The sequence below is a fragment of the Nannobrachium achirus genome (genome assembly GCF_963921795.1).
Source record: "Nannobrachium achirus genome assembly, chromosome: 21".
NCBI classification, from domain to species: Eukaryota; Metazoa; Chordata; class Actinopteri; order Myctophiformes; family Myctophidae; genus Nannobrachium; species Nannobrachium achirus.
The window spans coordinates 58206827-58214785 of NC_137828.1; positions in this window are offsets into that span (position 1 = coordinate 58206827).

Below are 7959 nucleotides of genomic sequence, written 5' to 3' on the forward strand. Positions count from 1 at the left end.
CGAGCCGGATGTGGGTCCATTCACTAGTATTGACTTCAGAGCCGGGTCGGAGCCGCTACCGTATGTCCCGGGTTCCATTGATTCAGACACAGCTGTTTATGTTTATGTTTAGTTTATGTTTAGTTTAGTTTATTTGATCACTCACATTTTTACAAGTCATACATCCACTTAGTCATTGTTACATGGTTAGGTGATCAAAAGGAATAGGCTGAAGCTGAAAGCTTGTGGATGCCTATCCTACTTATTCATGGAGTAAAACACAGTGATTAGTTATAGGAATGTTTGAAATTCAAGGATACATCGGCCTCATAGCAAATATGAGAGAATGGGAAAAAAACAATTAAATGGGGATAAAGGAAAATAATTTAGAAGTGTTTAAGATTTAAGGATACATCAGCCTAGCAGATAAGAGAAAATGAAGAAAAGGAAAAAGAGACGAATACAAAAGGAAACATGATAAAAGGATAAAAGTGTAATAATAATAATACCAGTAAGACTCCCTAATCGGCAGATAAGTTGGTCGCTTATCTCTACAAATAGGCCAAAAATGAGTTGTACCAAAATCGTCCTGATGGTGGCGCTAGATGGGACAGATGCGTTTTGATTACATGACTGTAGAGATACTGTGCGATTTGCGTGATTTTAGGGCAAAATCTGTAGGAGCAGTGTCCAAAAATGTGTTTGAAAAAACCGGCCTGATGGTGGCGCTATATGGGACAGGTCCATGTTGATGACATGAGTGTAGACATACTGTGTACCGATTTGTGTGATTTTAGGGCAGAATCTGTAGGAGCAGTGTCCAAAAATATGTTTAAAAAATTCGGCCTGAAGGTGGCGCTATATGGGACAGATCCATGTTGATGAGATGAGTGTAGACATACTGTGTAGCGATTTGCGTGATTTTAGGGCAAAAATTGTAGGAGCAGTGTCCAAAAATGTGTTTTAAAAAATGGGCCTGAAGGTGGCGCTATATGGGACAGATCCAAGTTGATGACATGAGTGTAGACAAACTGTGTACCGATTTGAGTGATTTTAGGGCAAGAATTGTAGGAGCAGTGTCAAAAAATGTGTTTTGCAAGAATCGGCCTCATGGTGGCGCTAGAAGAGGGCCATGTGAGAAATGAGGGGCGGGGGCGGACGAATAGGTACCGGCACCGGCTCTCCCGGTCGCTCCTAGCCCGAGTTACGGCATTTTATGTGCGCTGCAGTGGCAGGGGGTCGTCCACTGGGGGCGCCACCACTTTTGTATCCGTTCTGGAGCACCAGGAGTCGGTGGTCCCCGGGAATTCCGCGTGAGCAGCCCCGTTGGGGTGGTCATTTGGTCATTTTTGCACATTTGGTCATTTTTTACATCTGGGGGTCCCCCAGGGACCTGGGGGTCCCTGAAGCTCCTTGGAGGTTGTAGTTTGGCAGGCAAGGAGTGCGTGTGCAAAATCTGGCATGGATCGGTGCAAGGGTTGCGGAGATATGAGCAGGGCAAAAGTGTGACGTGTGACGTGTGACTGACAGACTGACGGACTGATGGACTGACGGAGGGAGGGACGGACAGCCGGTGGAGGTTTGGATAGTATAGGAGTGCAAGTAACTGCGACCTACGGTCGCAATAAATGGAGATAAAGGAAACATGATTAAGGAAACATGATAAAAGGAATTCCCATATACTTGTCAATCACCCCCGCACCCTCCTTTTTTTCTCCTACGGCCAGTGAGAGGCGAGCTGCCTGTGTGCCTTGCTGCATCACGTAATGATAAACAACTACAAACATGCAATTGGAAATTGCAAGTGTGGTTGCCGTGACTATATTCTGCAGCAAGCTAACTGTCATGTAGTCCAATCCTCGATTGGTCCACCACGCCCCCATTGAGTTCCACTCCCCCATTGACTTCCAATTGTACTTTTCCTCCATTGAAAATCTGGTTTCCATCAATTTCCAATGGCAGCTGAAAGGTTTATCTAGTGAAAGTTTATCTAGTGAAAAGAAAGTTTCCCCAGAGCTACAGTGTGTTGCCCTTCGGGGAACCACACTAAAGCCAATTTAGGCCTAGAATTATTGAATGCTTTAACCAGTGAAAAATAGCAGATATACAAGCTCACAGCGCGGCACCGAGTGCCGCGCTGCGAGCTTGTAGATCTGCTATTTTTTTTAAAGTCGTGAAAATGTGTGCAAATCTTTGAATATATGTATTTTCAAAGCGAACGTTTGTAACTCAAATTTTGCTTATGGGTGGTCCCTGGAACTAGATATTTTGAAATGGGGGTCCGTGGCCAAATAAATATCATTTTGGGGGTCCTTCACATGAAAAGGTTTGAGAACCACTGACATATAGTCTCTCAAGAACAGACTAACTGAGCTGCATTTAAGTGAAAAGGACCTTTTCTTTGACGATGGCTGGCCAGATTGCTGACATAGAAACATAGGTTTTTTCCAAAAATCTTAGAAGGATTCAAAAGACACTTATAGAATCGGGTCAAAATTCTAATTTCTAATTTTTCTAAAATAGCAGATCTACAAGCTCGCAGCGCGGCACTCTGTGCAGCGCTGTGAGCTTGTATATCTGCTATTTTGTTTTATATTTAAAGCTATACTGTGTAAGTTGCTCAACTAGTGGTCAGTAGCGTCCGCGTCTTTCGGCCGTTTTTCGCCGCGGACCGGGCCTCACACCCCCGCGTCACCCCCGCGTCTGCCTCCACCTCGCCGAGATCTATCTTTAGAGGGGTCCCTGGTTCCTGTGCGTTCAGGCATTCCGGAGAAACGGAGTGTTTCACCCGAGTATAGATAGAGACACACGGGCGCCTACAAATATGGCCGCCCTATTGTGATAGCTAGCGACCCCACTTCAAGATGCGCTGTGATTGGCCGGCAGTGTATAACCCTCGCTGTGATTGGCCGATAGTGTTTGATGACGTAGTTTTTGCGCGAAAACCGGACCCCGGTCAGGATCATAGAAAACATATAAAGAGAAGGCTTCAGAAGCTGAAAATAACGGAGTGGGTGTTCTAAAACTTTAGCGATTTAAGAGTTAGGACAATTTTAAGATTTGTTTTATAAAAAAAGTTACATGGTACAACTTTAAAGCATAAAATATTGCGTCATAATGTGTTCAGGCCTAAATGGGCTAATAACAATATGCTCTGCTGCGACATAAATTAACAGTGGATAAGCATAACAATGGCTAAGAAGAAAGATTACACATCAAAAGAAAACTTTGGATTTATGTTTCCTGTCCACATTGATTAACTGGTCTACTCTGGGAAATGCGTTAATGATCAGGAGAGAGCAGCACCAAGTTCGGGTAGGTAAAATGGGACCCGTGAAAACCTCTACTGTAGTGTATTGTAGAGTACGGTATGTAGAGCTAGTGCATCTGTATGCTAGACTATGTTAATATATCTGCAGTGGATATTATTCAAGGAGCTTGAAAATGAGAGAGAAACTGCTAAATAACACAACAAAACAACGAATGTGAATAGTTTGTGTGTGTGCAGCGTGTGTGGGCGTGCGTGCGTGTGTGTGCGTGTGCAAGTTTGTGTTATGTAGTTGCACTTATGCATGTACTGTACAAGAATGAGTGATTAAGTGTCCACAAGGAAAAGAAACACGTACGCACAGTCGCACACGCATGAACGCACACACACACAAAATCTGTGTCATGTTTAAAGCCTGCATGCGGCCACACTGATAAGTCCTTTAACACACTAATTAAAACCCGCCCGCTCACGCGCACGTGCACACACACACACACACACACACACACACACACACACACACACACACACACACACACACACACACACACACACACACGCACGCACACGCACACAGGTTTCCTGTGTAGGGAACAAATAGGGCTGGTTCTCTCTCTCTCTCTTTCCCTCTCTCTCTCTCTCTCTCTCTCTCTCTCTCTCTCTCTCTCTCTCTCTCTCTCTCTCTCTCTCTCTCGTGCGCATGTGTGTGTGAGCGAGAGCGTGGTGTGGAGGGGGTGAATCCGCGGAGTGAGTGTACCTTTTTTTCTATCTTTTCTATGCTTTTCTGTCTTTTTTCAGTTTTAGGTTTTATTCACTAGTGTTTAGTGTTTAAACCTGTGTTGGTTGCGGGGTTGTGGGACCGCTGTGCGCCGCAGCAGTAGACGCTGCTGTCGGCGTCATGCAGTTCACAACACTCACAAGGAAACATGGCTTTAAGATCTCATGGCTTTCCGTGCTCCGTGGAGGAGTGTAGTTTAGCGGTAGCGGCCGCGGTGGGGTCCGCGAGCGTTAAATCTGCTGCCAGAATGAATGGTGGCGTGGTGATTTTTGTGGATGAGGTGGATAAAGCGAACACCGTCATTACAAACGGTGTAGTGATAAAGGACACGTTTGTGTCGGTAACGCCTCTCACTACACCAGCAAAGAAAGTTTTGCTGTCAAATGTACCCCATTCATAGACGACGAGCGGATTATCAAAGAGTTGTCTAGGTTTGGGAAAGTAGTGTCGCCCATTAAGAAGCTGCCCTCGGGCTGTAAATCACCTGCTCTGAAACATGTCGTCTCCCACAGGAGAATGCTATACATGGTCATGACTGATAGGAACCAAGAGCTTACTATTGCTTTCAAACTGAAAGTTGATGAGTTTGATTACACAATTTATGCAACAACAGAGAACATGAAATGTTTTGGCTGTGAAGAGGACACACATTTGGTCAGGTCCTGTCCTGAGAGGGACATTACTGCAGCTGGGACTAGCGTTGGTAAAAAGGAGAGGGGGAAGGGGGGCACTGGGCAAGCAGGTGGAGCTGGGGGAGAGGAAGGTGGGGGGGGTGGAGAGAAGGTGCCTAGTGCTGCTGAACCTGAGGCAAGTCAAGAGAGCGTTATTTGTACTCAATGCTAGCCAGGTGGAGGTGGGAGGAGGTCTGGTTGTTGATGTTGATATGGGAGAGGAGGAGGAGAAGTTAAAGGCAGGGAGACAGAAAAGAAAGGCAAACGTTTCAGATGGGTCACAAGCCAAAAAGGTGACAGCTGAAGAAAAGCAAAATGACACTGAATCAGAGGGTTGGGAAAATGATGATGAAGGGTGTTATGAGCTGGCGGAAATGAAGCAATTTCTGCAGAAAACAAAAAATGAAAGATGTTTGAAAATTGAAAAACATTTCCCTGCTAAACTGAAGTTTGTGAAATCAGCCAAATTAAACATGAAGAAAAAAGGGAAATGGGCTCTCACTGAACAAGAGATTAGCAGGTTGAAAAAAATGATTACAAAAGTTAATCAAGAGTTGAACGGTGACACTGAAAAACAGACCGCTTAATTTCTCTTGTTATGTTTATGAATTGTTTGGTGCTGTGGTGTGGCTCCTTTTCTGCACTGAGTCCTCTTTTTCATTTAGCCTTGGTTTTAATGGACATGAAGATGCTATATGGGCAATGTTTGACTGGACAATGGTGCAGACCGCTACATGCCTGTACTGTTTCGAGGAAGAGCCTCTGGTTGGAGGGGCCAGGATGGACTCATAAAGCAGTCCAACATCAGACTTCACTCAAAGACTGTGTGCCACGGGCCACTGGAGTGGATATTGCAAATGAAAAGAGACTGTTGGATGTAGCTGGTCAAAGTATAGTGGAGGAGCGAGCAGCTGATCTGTTGGGGTCGCTAAGATCAGCTTGCTGTGTGGACGGCTCTTTGATGGTGGAGGAGCGGGCAGCTGATCGGTTGGGGTCGCTAACATCAGTTTGCTGTGTGGGCTGCTCTTTGAGACAATGGACAAGAATGCTGTCTACGGATGATACGGAACTTATAAGGAGTTCAGATGGGGAGAACCTTTTCCCTGAGTTGGAAATGTGTTTCGACTCAAAAGGCTACTCTGAAAACCTGATAGAACTAAGACAGCATCAAAGCATTGCCATGCACTGTAATGTTGCAAGTTTGTGGTGTCCAGGACATTATTGGAACCGGGCTGGGTGCGGAGGAGGACTCGGTGCAGGGAGGGAGCTTAGAGGTCCCAGCGTTGAACAATTTGTACTCTGTCTTTTATTTGAACTGTATTAAAAAAGGAAAAAAAAAGAAAAAAAGAAAAAATGTAAAATCTCTTGTTTTTAAGTAAAAAAAATCGCACCCGTGCGAAGTGAGCGGTGCAAAGGCGATTTTCATTATGCATGTGATCCTTAATAGCGTAACGAAAAAATAAATATAGATTTTCATATATGTATGACCATTGTACGTTCTTTGGCTCGTTCTTTTGTACCTTATTTTGATGTCTGTAAACTGATGAGGGGTCGCGTGGGTGTGTACCGTTAACACATCTCCCGTAAAAGTGCTCTCAAAAACTCACTGGATGTTAGCATCAATGGAGTAACAAAACGCTTCCTTGTTATTTTCTCTGAGTCTATTGCTCTACCAGCTCTACTTGTTGCAATGAAGATTTGCGCATGCTGTTTTACCTCCATATTTATTACTATGACATATATCACCATAACGTCAGAGATCACTCAATGGATTATAGTCAAGGGTTGCTAAAGGCAGTCCATTCCTTTGCCTTAGTTTCCTCTTGTTCACATCTAAAATCATGTTTGAGACAGACTCAAAAACAGATGTATCGAATTTGTCGTATTTAAAGCCCAAAGCAGTGATGCCAGGGTTAAAATGGTTAAAATAAGGTACGGATTGCAGCTTCAATATATATATAAACTTTATTACAGGCTCAGGGCCCACAGGGTAGAAAACAATACATTTACATTACAAACATAATAAAAATAAAAAAACAGAAACAGTACAACGGTAAAACAGTCCAGCCCCACCGGAGTCAAAAAAGGCACTCATGCCAGTGTCCTCTTATAGAAGACATGTACCGGACAGAGCTACGTCCAGGGTCTGACATCAGTCCAATTACTCCATTTAAGGAGCGGTCCAGTCTGCACATGAACTTATAAATAAGGTTCCTTAATATATAATATAAACACAATCTTGACCCATTGCCCAAGTCTTACAGAATTGAGTGCTCTGCTCACTTCACCATATTACTGTAACACAGACCTCCATGTATGGATCATAAAATGTATTCTATATCATAATATAAACCAATTATACTCAGTCATGAAAGTGTTATCATTATGACATCACATTATGTATTATATAATATAGGTTCTTCTACACAAAATCAGTAAGTCTAATAGTATTGTTATTGTGTGAGTAATTGTAAATTTGAATTTATAATTGTAAATTGTAAAGGTGACTTTGAAAAAATCTGAGTATCTCTAGATAGGACCTGTAGAAAAGGTTTCTCTTTTACCAAAAGGTGAGGAAGCGAGGACATCAACAGCAGACTCATATAGATCTTGACGGCTAATACGGAAGAGAGAGGACCAAAAGGGACCGGAGTATACAGCCACCAACAAGACACCAACAGCAGACTCTTGGTAGAAAGGACTTGTAGAAAAGACTGGTTTCTCTTTTACCAAAAGGTGAAGAAACAAGGAACACAGACCTTAAGGAACAAGCCAGTATATGGCCATATACATAGTCATATAAATACAGAAGAGACAATCTGTTAGTTTAAGGTTTAGGAGACAGAGGGAAAACAGACAGGAGGGCAACCCAGCACTTCTTGGCATGACCAACCAACCTTAAACTGGCAGATTGAACAGCACACAGGATTCGAAACAGTAATCATAGCCTACAAGGGTAATGTAGCGTAGTTGCTGTTTCGAATCCTGTGTAATGTTCAATCTGTTAGTTTAAGGTTTAGGAGACAGAGGGAAAACAGAGGAAAAACAGACAGGAGGGCAACCCAGCACTTCTTGGCATGACCAACCTTAAACTGGCAGATTGAACAGCACACAGGATTCGAAACAGTAATCATAGCCTACAAGGGTAATGTAGCGTGGTTGCTGTTTCGAATCCTGTGTGATGTTCAATCTGTTAGTTTAAGGTTTAGGAGAGGTCCAGGATATGAAACAACCTGGCCATTACGCCTGGACCTTTCATGAAT